Source organism: Tursiops truncatus, chromosome 6 (genome assembly GCF_011762595.2).
Source record: "Tursiops truncatus isolate mTurTru1 chromosome 6, mTurTru1.mat.Y, whole genome shotgun sequence".
In the NCBI taxonomy this organism is placed as follows: domain Eukaryota; kingdom Metazoa; phylum Chordata; class Mammalia; order Artiodactyla; family Delphinidae; genus Tursiops; species Tursiops truncatus.
In genome coordinates, this window is record NC_047039.1 from 44,027,004 (window position 1) to 44,042,702 (window position 15,699).

A 15,699-nucleotide genomic window follows, 5' to 3' on the forward strand; every position below is an offset into this window, starting at 1 on the left:
CACAGGTCCCCATTAAAGCAACTGTCACATAGATGTTTTGAGCTCTCATAAGTAAAATTATCATCCACTGTTTCCCTTTCTGCTTTGACTACCAAGAAGTTCAAAGCCACATTTAATCTTCATTCACAGTAACTGTATTAGCCCTTTGAATCAGCCTATTTTGGTATACCTCCATTTCATGGTGTATTAATTTTCTATTGCTGCTATAACAGCTTACAACCTATTTAGAAGCTTAAAACAACATAAATTTATCTCACAGTTTCCATGTATCAGAAGTCTTCACAGTCTCAATGGGCTAAAATCAAGGTATTGCAGGGTTATGTTCCTCATTAGAGACTCTGGGGAATAAGCTACTTCCAAACTCTCAGAAATTTTTTGCTGTCAGCCAGGGGCTGTTCTCAACTTCTAGAACTTACCTGCATTCCTTGACTTGCAGTCGCCTTCCTCCATCTTCAAAGCCATCAACAGCTTCTCTGACCTCCCCTTCTGCCGCTTCTCTCTAACTGATCCTTCTACCCTCCTCCTCCGGTTTTAAGGGCTCACATGATCACATTGGGCCCACCTGGACAACCCAGGATCATCTCCCTATTTAAAGGTCACCTGATTAGAAACCTTAACTCCAGCCTCAGCATACTTAGTGTTTAATTAAATACCAGGTGATGGGAATCTTGGAGGGCCCATCATTAGAATTTGGCCCACCAAACATGGTTTTAACTTTCAGTTTCCATTTTAACAGTTTTAGTGACAGGCACCATGAATCCTTTTTAGAAAGAAATATATTTTTATTCTCCTTTATTATGTTTACTGTTTTGGACATAAAAGTAAATATTGTTACTGTAGAAAATTTGGAAAATGAAAATGGGAAAAAACAATTATAACCAGTTGTAATCACTCACATAGAGCTATGATTAGTATTTATATTTTTCTTTCAGTCATTTTCTCTGCATATATTCATAGAAGTTGAAGTTCAAACTGTATATGCATTATTATAATCTACTTCTTAAATTAATGTCAGGTTGAGAGCAATTTCTGGTATTTAATATTTATATAATTGCCACACAATATTACAGTGCATGAATGTACTGTACTTTACCCTATTTAAAACTGCATGGGATGTTGCAAATTTTTCATTATAAATAACATTGAATTACACATTTTTACATCATTGGCATTTTGGATTTCTTTCTGGATATATACCTAGGTGTTGAGTTGGGGTATTATGTCAGTTTTTTAAAAATATATTTCTTATATTCTAAAATGTATTTGCAAACTAGTAAGTTTTTAAAATATGAAGTCAGAAGAAGCATCTGGTTATGACTACAAGTGTCTTTCATTTAGAACTCTGTTGCAAATATGCAAAAATATTTCTGCAGAGTTGTATTTTCCCAGAGTATGGTTCCCAATTCTGAATACATTGTAGCCTACTATAATAAACCTCAATATACAAAAATCAGTAAAGGGTGTGGTAGTCATTAGTGCTGCTCATCAAATATTTCCTGCTCTCTTTACAGGCATATCGTAAGAATGTACTTCTCTGCTTCCTTGGAGTTTGATGCAGCTGTGCTATTTGCTTTGGCCAAGGAAATGTAACTGAATGTGTGTGTGCCGCCAGTCAGTGAAAGCACAGGGGCCAGTATGTGATTAGTCATGCATTCTCTCCCTCTGCCTTCGAGACTGGCAATGTTTCAGAGTGTGGTTACTCTACCAGCTTAGATTCTGGAGTTAAAATGAAGCAGAGCAGATCCCCCAGGATAGACAGAGTGTGAATGAGAAATGAACCTTTCTTTTTTAAGTCACTTAAGATTTTAGGATTATTTGTTACACAGTATAATCTCTCCCATTTTGTGTAGATTGGATACAGATCCTAACCAATGGAAATTAGTACAGAGAAGTCGGCTCCTACCATAACAAAAATGTAGTATGATAAAAAAAACTGTGGTGAGAATACTGTCCATGGCACTGGAAGAATGGTGACCCATGTTATGGAGGAGCAGAATATTTGATAAAATGTCATGTACTATAACTCTGAAGGCATACTATACATCTAATAATCGTGGAGAACTAGGGGAGCAAGTTGGAAAACAAAGTGTTAGTAACATGTTTTGGCTGCTATTGGCTCTATATGACAAAGTATTATAGTGTAGAGAAGCTGAAGAAAGAACTAATTGGTTTACAAGTCATAATAAAAAGGAAATAGAAAATTCTCAAATTCAGGGGCTTGTAGTGTTAGAAGAAATGATACTTTTCACACTTAAACAGTAAAATATGTAATTGAGAAATGGTTTTTGAGCAACAAGGCTGATTAAAACTCAGCCTTGCAGCTAACACTAAATTAAGGTTATGGCAACAGTGTTAAAAGCTAGTGTTGAAAGCTCTGAACAGATTCAAGATGTGTATTGGTTTCCTGTTGCTTCTGTAACAAATTACTACAAACTTGTTGGCTTTAAATAATGTATATTTACTCTTATAGTTCTGATAGTCTTAAATGGGGCTTTCTGGGCTAAAATCCAGGTGTTTCTGGAGGCTCTAGGGGGTAATACATTTTCTTGCCTTCTCCAGCTTCTAAAGGCTGCCTACACTTCTTGGCTTGTGGCTTCCTTCCATTCCCAAAGCCAGGAATGGCCCAATCTTTCTAATATTGCATCACTCTAACTCTGACACTGACTACTTCTGCTTCTAACTTCTGCTTTTAGGGACTCTTGTGATTACCTTGGGCCCACCTGGATAATTTAGGATTCCCTCCCTGTTTTAAGGTCAGCTGATTCACAAACTTAATCCATCTGTAACGTTAATTCCCCTTCACAACATAATATAGCATATTTGCAAGTCTAGGGATTAGGATGTGGACATCTTTCGGGGAACATTATTATACACACGGTAAGACCTAGAAAATGCTTTAAAATCACAAAATTGTTTAGGGAAAACAGATGAAAAGCATGGTTCTGGACATCTGATAGACACAAGATACCCATATTAAAATCAAGAGAGTAAGAGCAAGAGAGAAATAGAGGGAGGCATGGGAGTGAGGAAGCAAAGACACTCAACAAATACGAGTAATTATCTAGAAAGGAACTGTCATGCATTTTTTGTACATGAAGCTGACTGAAATCAAAGAGATAGAAATCCAGTGAAGTTTCTGAGTGAATTATATTGCCAAAAGAATCAGCCTGAACTAAAAGAAAATGTGATAGTTCATGGCTTACAATAATACTGAGGCTTCAATCATTATTGGATCAGATGTAAGGTAAGAAGTGTGCCTAACCCCCAAGGGAGGTGTATTCCCTGACACCCACTTCAAATGTGGCCAAGAAAGATCACAGAAAGGGAGACTCTCCCAGAGGTCAAAGACCATGTAAGTAATGAGCCAAGGAGCCCTTCTTGCTCCAGGAGATGAGGCCTTGATAACATTCACCAGGTGAGGATTCTGACTTGCAATAAACCAGTGATGTGTATGCCTCCCAATTGTACACCTTCCAAATAAGAGTGTTTATTGAAATTATCTAGGTGCCATTTTACCACCGTCTATTGGGTGTCGGGAGGTTGGTGAGTAAGGAGGTCGATGATTTGCCTTTTTAACTTACATGTCTCTGGATCATCAGGAGCCATGTCTGGACCCGGTGACAATGTCTTGCTTCATTCTTGATATAAGATTACCAGAGATTCTAGACTTGATGCTTGATGTTACGACTGGATGGAATTTGGGTTGTCTCTCTTAGGGACCAGAGGGAAAGAGTGTATTTTACCTGTGGAAGAAGGAGAGAGGAGCAAAATTTTGATAACCAAAAGGCAGACTGTGATAGTCATTAGTGCTGCCCATTCTCCTTTCCTTCTACCCATACAGAAGACTATCTTAGCCCTTTTTTGTTGGGCAGGACAATGAGAGTAGGTCTGGACATTGGTCCAACATTTCCAAGTCAGAACACTTAAATGCTGGTGTGAGATGCTCCTGAGTTCTCTTTCCCCCTCACCCACTGGAGTGATCCTAGAAGCATGTGTGAAGATGGAGCTTCCATCAGCTTTCCAGAGCTTCCTGACCAACCCACTTTGGAAAAATAGTATGAGGAATAAATACGCTTGTTATGACTGGGGAGTTATTTGTTACTGTAGCATGAACCTGCCTGTGCTGACTGATACAGAACACAAGGATTTTTCTTTTTTTTCTTTTACTGTGTAAAGGTTTATCCTGAGCTTTCTTCAAATACCCCCTAAGATATTTTAATAAGAATACATGTACAGGCCTTCTATTTACACCTGATTTCAGGAATACACCTATTGGAGAAAGTAATCTACATCTTTGTTGCCTTCTTCACTTATGTAAATTTCAATAAATTTAAATAAATATTTAACAGTGAGATAGAGATAAAGAATTTGTAAGAAAATCAGATTCATTATATCTGGGGTAACCCTGCCCTTCATTGTATCAGTTAGGCAAGGATTTAACGAACATTGATTATTGGCTCAATTTCATTGTGAAAAGGGGGTTTAAGGCTTGCCTCTGTCAGTTAAGCACTTCTGAAGGCTGGGGTAGGAGAGATGGAAAACCAACCCCATCAAGCAGTTCCAGGGTTGGGTCACAAGGGTCAGCACTTAATTATGTTACATACAGAAAGAAAATCACAAATTACCCCAAATCACAGAAATTTAAGTCTATTAACAGACCCAACATGGTGAGGTTAAAGTCAAAAATAGGGAGAGAAGTTATAAAACTTAAGTAATTGGACAATTGCAGCTAAAAAATATGGAGCAGGTGTAGCAAAAAGATGAGAAGGTACAAGATTCTTGTCATGAACGGAGCTGGGGCAAGTGGCTTCTCTGTTATTAGGTGCTAAGCACCTGGTCCAGAAGTGGGCTGGTTCAGGTAATATATAGTTTCAGACACACAGTATCCAAGCTTGGGATGTCATTAAAATAACTATGCTACTCTCTAGTAAAACAGATAAATTTCTACAGTGATTGTTTCAGATTGTCAACTAATATCCTGAAGACTTCTACGATTTCACTAGAAAAGACTGGTATTAATCTAAAATAAAAAATTAACCACAGAGAAACTGAAAGAAGTAGAGGATTGTCAAAAAGAGGAAGGGAAAAGGAGGAGGAAGAAGAAGAAGAGCAGGAGAAGAAAGGAGGAGAGATGGAAAAGGAAAAGAAATGAGTGTTAAAAAATACTAAATGAAAAGAAAAAGCTTCATTAGTTCTGGAGCGTCTAAGGACCACAACAGGCTACTGGGAGAGTCCAGAGAAAGGACCCAAATAGGACTGAGGCAACCAGAAACATAAGAGAGCTTGGGTTTGCTGGTAATGCAGGCAGTGAGATCTGGCCTGGAATGGAATAACCGTATATACTTGCATCAGTGTATCCAGAGCAGAGAAAGCTCAGTAAGAAATATCTCCCAGCTGAGCCAGTACCCACCTTGTCTTTTGGCTCCTATTTTTTCACAGCCAAGAAAATCTCTGGGTGCTGCCGAGCAGTCAAGCACCCCTTCCCATAGATGGGAGGAGGTTTATTACATTTGACACAAAAAGTAAACAAAGGGTTCTGAAGAAAACCTAAGAAAGTATGTTTAGTCCTTTCCAAAGGTGCCAAATCAATCTCCCCTTGAGAAAGCAAGGTAAAATTTAAAAAATAAAAAACAATTCATCTTCTGCTTACTTTGGGTAGGAATTTAAAAGAGTGCCTTGCTTTCCAACCAACATTTTGCCTCATCACTAAAGAGTACAGCAGTCTTAGGACTACACCTGAGGATTTATTTTAAAGCTGGCATAAAGCATTTCATTCCAAACCAATCCCATTTGAAATAAAATTCATTTGAGTTCAAAAACTGAAGAGATGCAAACACAAAGTTGGCATTCCTTTAACATTTTCAAAGATAATAAAAGTAACATAGCGACTGCTTTAACTTAAGTAAGACTGTCAAAATGTTGGTGATATTGCTTTCAGCTGCTTTCCAGGAGCATATCTATTCTGAAATATTTTTCTCAGTTAATTTTTTCTGTTTAATAAAATATTTTAGCATTAAAAGCTCTCCAGTCATGCAGATGTGTTCTTAGGACCATAAAGCTAATATTAAACCTCTCCTGATGACTTAAATCTTCAAAACAGCAGCCACGTTTTGTCGTAATTGCATTCTCACTTGCCCTATGTTCATTTTTACTTGATTCGGCTTGTGCAGTGAAAGAACTGAAGTCAAAAGATGTGCCAAGTATGCTCTCTGGGAACTAGATTTATCACTATGAGCCTCAGTGTGACAGAGAAGAACAAACCTGACTCCATATTGGATCTGTTCTTTTAGCTCTAACCCTTGTGCTCTGTTACCTGTGCTTAGTCATGCTGGCTCTGCACCTTTGTAAAACAATGTTGCCTATAGCCTGAAATATACATGATAGCCCATTCTCAAGGCTCTGACCTTTAAGTGTATAACACTTTTCTATCCATACAGAGATAAAAGTTGCAGAACAAAAAACAATTGTCTTGTTGGAGGTTTATAGGAACGTTTTAACCAGACCTACTTACACAGCTGCAAGAACAAAGGATTCATGCACCAAGAAGTTTGCAAAGACCAGCCACTCCCCCTCCCCTTTTAGTATAAAAGAAGCCTAAATTTTAACTTGGGTAAGATGGTTCTTTGGGACACTAGTCCACCATCTCGATCTGCTATTTCTTGCCCCATCACCTAAATTTGCTATTTCTTGCCCCAACAACTCGTCTCTCGATTTATTGGCCTGTCATGTGGAGAGCAGTACAATCTTGGACTTGGTAACATCAGTTCTTCATCAGCAAAACAGGTATAATAATACCAGTTCTAGCCCCTTCACTCAGTTGTTTAGGAAACACGATGAATCTAGCAAATTCAAATGCTTCAAAAAGAGAAAAGTACAATGGAAATTTAAGGCATGTATTATAATTGGTGTTATTATGATTTCTCTTTTAAGGTATAATTTGTGTGACTGAAACTCCAATGCAAGGGCTCATAAAAGATCTATTGCATGTTCAGGCAAGTTTGTGTGTATCCGGGAAGCCTATGAGGAAGGCATTGCTGGGAGCTCAAGGCTGTCCAGAGAACTAAGACCTTTAAGACACTAAGAAACTCAATTATTCATAACCACTGAGGCAAGAGAGGGTGGCTGGTGATGAAAAAGCTAGTTTGGTGGCTTTCACCAAGGAGAAAGTAGGAAAAATTGCTCTAATCATCTATCAATGCTTCTCAGACTTCAATGTGCTACATATCACCTGAGAATCACATTAAAATACATATTCTGATTTGGCAGGACTGAGGCAGAGCCCGAGAATCTGCATTTCTAGCAAGCTCTCAGATGATGCCTATACCACTGCTCCATGAACTACCTTTTGAGTGGTTGAAGATCTATTCTAGACTATTCCTAAAGGAAATTTTCACCAGGATCCTAGGGAATCTAGAAGATTAAAATTTTCACTAGTCATTTTAAGGAACTGAGAGCCCAATTTATGGATACACTTCTGCAACATGTTAGAGTGGGTGGGGCATTCTCCACCATAGCACAGGAACAGGGGATTCTGGAGGAGAAGAAATGGTTGACTTGCTAATTCCAGAAAGAGTTGACATTGCTTGACTCCTGATATCAAGCCAGGTGATGACAAGTGGGAATTGCTTATATTGTCAGGGCAAACTATTACTATTCTGTAACACTGAAGCAGCGGACTGTCATGGCCAGTCAAGAGCAAGTGAGACTTTCCAGTGATACCCTGAGGATGGTCATGAAGAGGCATCAGCTGAGGTTCCAATGATACTGGTGAAGGGCAATGAGTAAGAACGTTTCTTGGTATTATTGTGAGCCTGGTGGTCTCAGGCTGATGTCATTTGGGGAAATGTGGGTTATGTGATCATCTACATTTTATTGTTGTTACAATCATCCTTAGAATCAACATCCTTATTTTAAGAGAATGATATCCCTGAGATGGTCATTGGAAATAAAGCATTCCCCAAGCCAGTCCACTTCTGTGGGCAGGTGCACTTTCTCCTGTTTCTTTAGTGTGGGTGAAGCCAGAGAATTAAGTGGGGCACAATTTTTAAATATAAAAATCTTACCTAAGTAGGAAAAACAATGTCCAGCAAGTAGAATATTCAAACAGATGAATGTGATATAGAATTTCAGCATTCTCATAGCAAGAAACAGTTGAGAGAGGGTGAAGGAGAGAGGAGAGAGAAGAGAGAGAGGGAAATAGTGTGAGGGAGGGAGGGAGGGGGAGAGGAAGAGAGAGAGAGAGACAGAGAGAGAGACACAGAGACACAGAGACAGAGGGAAAGAGGTGAAGAATTCAGATGATGAAAAAATCTAAAACAGTAAGCCATGAGAAGTTATCAACCTAGGTGCTTTCCTGTCACATACTTCACCTTCCCAAATGGAATATTCTGTCCTAAAGAAAATGCTCTCTTTTCTGTTTCTTTGTAACCATACATTATATCCAAGTGGCTTTCTACCATGGTGTCTCAATACACCAAATTGCTAGATCAGTGAAAAAAAAAAGTGGAGTTATATCTTTTTCACAGGAAATTATGCATAAATCTATCTAATGAGTTTGATAGTAAATTTTGCTAATGAATGTGTCCTACACTGAGCATTATTTATTCCTTTAACCAATATTTATTGACTTCTATGTATCCAGCACTGTGCTAGGCATGGGAGTTGCAGGAGTGGACATTAAAGACATTTGCCTGACATCATGAAGATTACAATACAGCAGATATGGGGGGAAAAAAGAAAATAAATAATAACATTATATATGCTATTATGGAAAAAAATAAAGGACCTGAGATAGTAGCAGAATGATGGCTTTTAGGCATGGTGGTCAGAAAAGTTCTCTCTGAGGAGGTAATGGTGACAGAGGACAGGCTAGAGAAGGAGAACAAGGAAACTTTTCTAAGAAAACAGAAGATATTTGTAGAAACTTCAGGCAGGAGATTGGTATGTTCAAAGAAACCCAAAGCAAAGCCAATGTGGTTAGAGATACCCAGTAATATAAGCCAAGGGTATCACAATAAAGGATATGAGGGTTTATTCATTTGCTCTTTAAGGCACTGAATACTTATTTACCACCTAGTCCATCAAATACTCTGTTAGAACAAGACAAACAAGCCCCTATGCAGCTCATGTGCAAGTGGGGGAGATAACCACTCATGATGTGTCATTATAAGTTGATATGGAAGAAGTACTAGAAGCCATTGGAATGTACAGGGAGTGGGGGAAGTGTTTTCCAAGATACTTCTTTTAATATAATTATCCTCATAGTATACAATTATCTTGTGGAAAAACCAGTTATTTTAACTTAAAACAATATATACATTGAAACATTAGATATTTCAAATCATTCAAAAGGTTGAAATTATGCTCCTTACTTCCAATATTTCTACTCCAACTGGGAATATGTGTGAAAAGTTTAAAGGAATGTTAAGATATACTGACCGATTCTTAAATTTTACTCAGCATGAGACCTAGAAATGTCAGCCATTATTTTTAATTCCTCTGTCATTTCACGACTGACCCATTCATTGCACAGTTTACATTTTATGTGCAAATTATCCCATGTGTAACAACAGATTATAAGCCTATCAAGGGCAAGGATTCAGGATTCTCACCTTCCAAATGACTCAAGACAATGTTTTGAATAAATTAAGGTCCAGATAATTTGATTCATTCAGATTTATAAAATATTTCAAAATATCTCCAAGGTCCTGATAGATCATAACGTGTGATTAACTTGAAAGAACTTTCACTACTTTCTTTTCAAGTTAGGGATTCAGACCCCGGCTATGTTTCAGAGAGAAAGTGACTGCCTAACCACCCACCCTCTGCCTGAGCCTATGGAGGAATGAAAGCCAAACAGTGAAGCTTCCTCCACCAGAAAATCTAATACTAAATCACGCTTCTTTCCATCACCAATGACTTCAGTCATTTTATTCATGCTAATGCAATTAAGTAGAGGCTCTTCAACACCACTTGGCACATAAATTATATGATTCCTGTTACAAATCAAATCCATATATGGAGAATGTTTTTGGGCAAACCTATTTTGAGGACACATTTTGATTGTTAATAATTTTATCAAACAATTTTACCCTTGTATCTGAAGATTTTTTAAGGAATCTAAGTCCAAGGATGATTTTTGTTTTCCTCTAAACTTTAGTCAGAGTAATTCATACATACATGAAGGCAGGAATATTCCTGTATTATTACAAGCAGCATGAACACTCAGTTTGGACTTTGACTGGTCTGAATAAGATAAATAATATGCTTCATCTTTCGAACTTATATTTTTACTAAATACTGTAACTTTTTGCTCAAGCAATTGCATCTTAAAATTTCCATGTAGCCACAGGCAAACTCCTCAGCAAGGTTAAAACGTCTTACATTTTACAAGAAATTTATTTTTTAAAAGTAAGAAATGTGCATGCAAACTGCGGACACTATATATTGACTCTGCTTTTTAGGACATCAAGCAAAGTGAACAACTTTTGGCAAGTATTCTGGCATTTTGATACTACTCATTTGAATTTTGCCATGTTTAACATAGGTCCTAAGACTCCCACAATTCCATAATTGCTGCAGAAACCAAGACTATGGGAAATCAAAGGGCTGTATGATGGTTGTCCTCTCCCCGCCACCTCCCCAGCCATTTGAGTTTGCAAAGGCTATTCTTATGCTCAGGGCTAGCAAGTTTAATTTGTCAACTGAGGCAGTCTCAGGTCAGTAGTCATGCTCCAATTGGAGAAGCAATCACTCTGGAACTGTCCTAGCTGAGCAGATAGCTCATGTTCCAAAAAGAACTTCAATATTAACACCTTAGCTCCAGCCCTGGAGTCATCTGCAAAAACTTCCTTGGTCCCCCTTCATTCACTCAATAATTATTTACTGAGCATCTATGATGTGCCAAAGAGTGTATATAGAACACACAGATGAAAACTGATGACCCCTTCTCCCAAGAGGCATGTACTCCAATGGAAAACGATGGTCTATTAATTAATTATTTCATCAATTCAACAAATATTGATTAAGCACTTATTATTTACCAGGCTTGATTCTAGACCCTGAAAACACAGCAGTGAATAAGATTGTCAACGCCTCTGTCTCAGGAAGTTTACTTGTTAATCAAGGTGGACATAGATGGTAAACAAATAAATGAAGTACAAACTCAGATATAGAAAAGTGCCATGAGGAAAATAAGAAAGAATGATGTGATGGTGAATGTGGATGGCGTTGCCACTTTAGATTTTAAAAGGGAAGACATCTCTGAATCAGTGATAACTGAGCTGATACCTACTGAAAATGAAGTCAGTCTAAAATCCTAGGGTAGCGAGTTCTTGAAAGCAGGTGGACAAAAGAGGGTAGAGTGAAAGAGGAGAAGATATCAATGGGGAGAAACAACATATACAATGAAATGAATATGTAAAATAACAAGACATGTTCTGGGAACCACCAGTGGGTATTGCAAGCCAACAATTAAATGTTGAGCTTTGAGTACCAGGCAAAGAGTTTAGATGGTAGGTGACGGGGAGCCCCTGACTCAATGGATTTTATGATGGTCCTCTTTCATGCCTTGTCAGCCTGTTCCCTAGTTTTCTGAGATGGCTATAGGTAGATTGACCATATACACATTTCAATTCTTCATGCTAATCCCCCATATACTTTATTCCCTACTATCATATCACACACATATTTTCAAATTAGCACTTTTGCACTAAATTGTAACTATCTGCTTCATTCATTTATTTCCTTGAGGTTAGGGACAATGACAATTTAATTCTGCGTCCCCAATATCTGGCACAGCATTAAGCACATAATATAAGCTCAGCAAATATTTAATGGGAGGGGGATAGAAGAATGGGTGGGTGGCTCAAAGTTCATAAAATCTTTCAATTAGTCTCCAGGGAGGAAATCAAGGTTTTAGCACTATAGCATGGGCAAATAGCATTAAGATGGCTCTGATATTATACTGAGAGTTTCCAATGTTTTTTAAGTCCACAGGCTTATAGGATTAATTGCTCAGCCCCACCCAGCATTGTGATATTGCCCACGTTCAAAGCTTCCTCACTAGCTTTTTTTTTTTTAAACATCTTTATTGGAGTATAATTGCTTTACAATGGTGCGTTAGTTTCTGCTTTATAACAAAGTGAATCAGCTATACATATACATACATCCCCATATCTCCTCCCTCTTGCGTCTCCCTCCCTTCTCACTAGCTTTTGACTAATCTCACTGTTGGTTTTCTCTTGGCTGACCATCAGCTCCCTCTAGAGGAAAGTCTGGAGTCAATACTTAGCCCTACTCATCTTCCTCATGCCTGTTTTCATCTATTTACAGAGACTGAGCAGAGCATCTCTAGCAACCATTCAATGACTGGTTAGATTCCATGTACCATTCTTCAGGAGAGATAAATTCTCAATCTGTAACACATCAGTGTGTTACACACAGACTACTAGTCATTTCTCAGAGTGCCCCCTTCCGTAGATTACCCAGATATGAGAGAGATGGGGAGAGGGGGAGGGAGAGGACAGAGACAAACAAGGATGGAGGAAGGGAGGGAAGGATGGATATATGGATAGAGGGAAGAACAAAGAGATCATGTTTTCTTATTCAGAAGACATATTTTTGTTCATATGGTCACATGTTCATATTTAGAAATCACTGCATATGACACAGTGTTATATAACCCATATGCAGCAAGGTTCCCAGATCACAGGCCTCAGGAATAAACCCACAGCAAACTGTGGATATGCTATGTTGGCTACATCTGGACAGACCAGCAGGGCAGCAAAGACGGCACAATGAACTTCAGAGAAGAGGCAATACTTGAAGAAGTGGACAACATTTCCTGAAGTTCAGACTCCAAATTAGTATTGAGTAATGGCTATTTTTTATCTCTGGATGGAACTGGATAGAGGAGTTCTAGATAGGAAAGAAATATACTCTCAGAGAGAGATAATTGGGTATCAATCTATTTGTGGAATATTAGTTGGAGGTTGAAAGGAAGGAAAGATTTGGTGTGCGACCCTGAGCAGTATTTAACAAAACTGTCTTTCTGTGTAGCCTCCAGGGACTTGTGATGGGTTCCCAGGGAAATAAAAGAGTGAATGAGATGGAAAAACTGCACAATATGGGCAACTTAGAAATATGAGAGGTCACGCCATTCTGCTTTTAGTTTAATAGCCTAGTTTAAAGTAAAAGAAAAGAAAAATGTCTGCTTATCAGGTAAAAAATGATATGACGATAAGAGAGGCAGGTCAAGAGGTGTTCAAAAAAAGTTAATTTCCTTCCTCCCTCCGTCCTTGTCTCATTGCCATCTGGAGGCTAGAGTAACCACACACACACACACACACACACACACACACACACACACACACCCCTTCAGAAATAAGACCCTGAGGTGAACAACTACTGCATCTTTGGCCTCATAGAAGCAAACTTGACCAGTGATAATCTCTCCTCAATTGCTTCTCTTAAATAAAGTTTATATTGACCAACAGAATATATGAATGAAAGAATGAATATAACAACGATTTAGTAAATTTCTATTTAAATCTGTACTTGATATTCTAAGACATCTTACTTATTTAATCCTTATCACACTTATAAAAAAGGAATTCTTATCTTCTTTCAGAGATGTGGAAACTGAAGCTTATAAAAGTAAGTGGCTTGCCTAAGATCCCAACAGAGGAACTACAGAGTTGAGATTTAAACCCAGACGATTTGATCTTAAGTCCACCTCCTTTTCCTTTGTAACAAAGCTTCAATGTACGGCTGTTTTCACTCAGCCACAGCATCAAGTCTAGTCATTAAACACAAAGTTAGCTGCAAGAGTTATCAGGCTTTGTTGGATAGCTAATCTAAGATCCATTCCCAAACATGTCTCAGAATATTTGAAGCCAGGAATGGCCATATGCCTGAATTCTACCCAGTGATTTGTAAGTGGAAGTTTGCTGGGGTAATCTGGAAAACTTTGCTTTATGATAAAAGAAGCTTACTTCTCCAGCAGTACATCTGCCCCTCTACATCCTGCATGAATATAGGCATGAGGCCTGGAGCAACAATAACCATCCAATGACTATCAGGAAAAGGTAAAGAAAAATGCAGAGACGCTGCCTCTGACACTGAGCTGCTCAAACAACAAAGAGTAGCCACCTACATCCTGAGTCCCTGCTATGTGAGAAAAGCAAACTATTTGTTTAAGGAACTGTTAATTGTTATCCTTGTAATTACAGGTTAAAAAAACAATGGATACAGAAGAATGTCTAAAACAATGTCTCTAAAGTATCCAGATTAGTGAGATGACAGAGAAAAACAACTTTAATCTTATTATAATAAACATCTATCCTTGCATAAAAAGCATATTTCCAAAGTCATAATTTCCTGCTCTTAAAAAGATCAAATATCATCCATGTTTAGTTGATCCTAAACTCTGAGTGACAAAGAAAATTTTTATGAAAATTGATTTATTAAGATAAAGACATTTACCCTGATTTTTCTAAACAGCATCTAGCACATGGGTGATGCTCAATAAAGACTGAGAGCTAAAAGCTACATATCTTATTAGCAACATTTCTCAGTACTATGATTTGGAAAAAGTTTTTTCTTTCGCAAATCAATATGATGAAGAATCAGGCAGCAGGTGGAGGATGTAAAAATGAATCATTTTTCAATAACTTCTTTTAGTGTGGAAGGTTTCACATGTCTAGACATATTTTGCTATTGAATACCACACTGATATTTAAGGGGTTGTTTTTCCCTATTGCACACAAAATTACCCTAATTACAGCAAAGCATTTTGCTCACATGCTGTCAATCCCAGGCAAAGAGTGAAGTCCATCTGTGTCCTTCTCTGTAGCTCCAGCCAGTACATCCAGCAAGCCACCTCAGTCATTAGGTATGGGATGAGCAATACGATGTCTTCTCTATGGTTTGAAGATAAACATCAAATTTCTTTTATTTTTCGAATTGAGTGGAAACATTACAAATTTCCCACATGGCATTTTATTAAAAGTTTCACCTATTGCTTAATAATAAAAATGTAAAAAATAACAAGTAACAAAATTTTGACTTAAAAATTAATATTTAGTGAGACAAGAATTTGAAAGCACTTTCATGTTCATGGTTTCTTTATCATTCTCAGGTAATTGGGTGTCAATGACTTGCAGACTTACATCCATGTCATGTTTGAGAAATTTTCAGAAAAGATAAACCCAGCAGGATGAGAAAGCCCAGATACATAATCATATTGGGGACGCACCTGGAGCTGAGGAGACAAGGGAAGAAAGAGCAAAGGACTAGAAGACCTACTTGGCTTGGATGACAAGAGTCACCTGGGTAGGACAATCGTAATTGCTCAGATCAAATGATTCTGAAAATGATTTCAAGTATGTTTGATACAGCTCATGAGATGTTCCCCAATACATAAGCTCACCATTCTGATATATGTGAAAAGATAATCTTCATTAGCAAAAAGGAAGAAATCAGATTTCAAAGTTTCCAACAGGTCACAACATTGCTATTGAACACCCACTGTCATCACCTCACTTTTCTCCATCACACTTCATTAACCCTTGATCCATGTTTGCAATTACTTCAAATAAGGATAGAATTCTATTCTGGGTTGTTTGTAGGTGAATACGTTGCTTGCTTTTTCTCTCATGCCTAGTGGGATTAGGCAATTCGATATTTTGACTTGTCCAA

The 15,699-nt window shown here is 37.9% G+C and overlaps 1 long non-coding RNA gene across 1 annotated transcript in view; it reads right to left on the minus strand.

Moving 5' to 3' along the window:
- Positions 1-14,921, minus strand: part of LOC141278875 (uncharacterized) — a 37,466-nt gene extending 22,545 nt beyond the window's left edge. The window contains exons 1-2 of the long non-coding RNA XR_012332271.1: positions 14,803-14,921; positions 3,582-3,743 (exon numbers count right to left, since the gene is read on the minus strand). This is a non-coding gene — a long non-coding RNA (uncharacterized lncRNA). The remainder of the gene's footprint in view (positions 1-3,581; positions 3,744-14,802) is intronic.
- Positions 14,922-15,699: the final 778 nt, after the last annotated feature.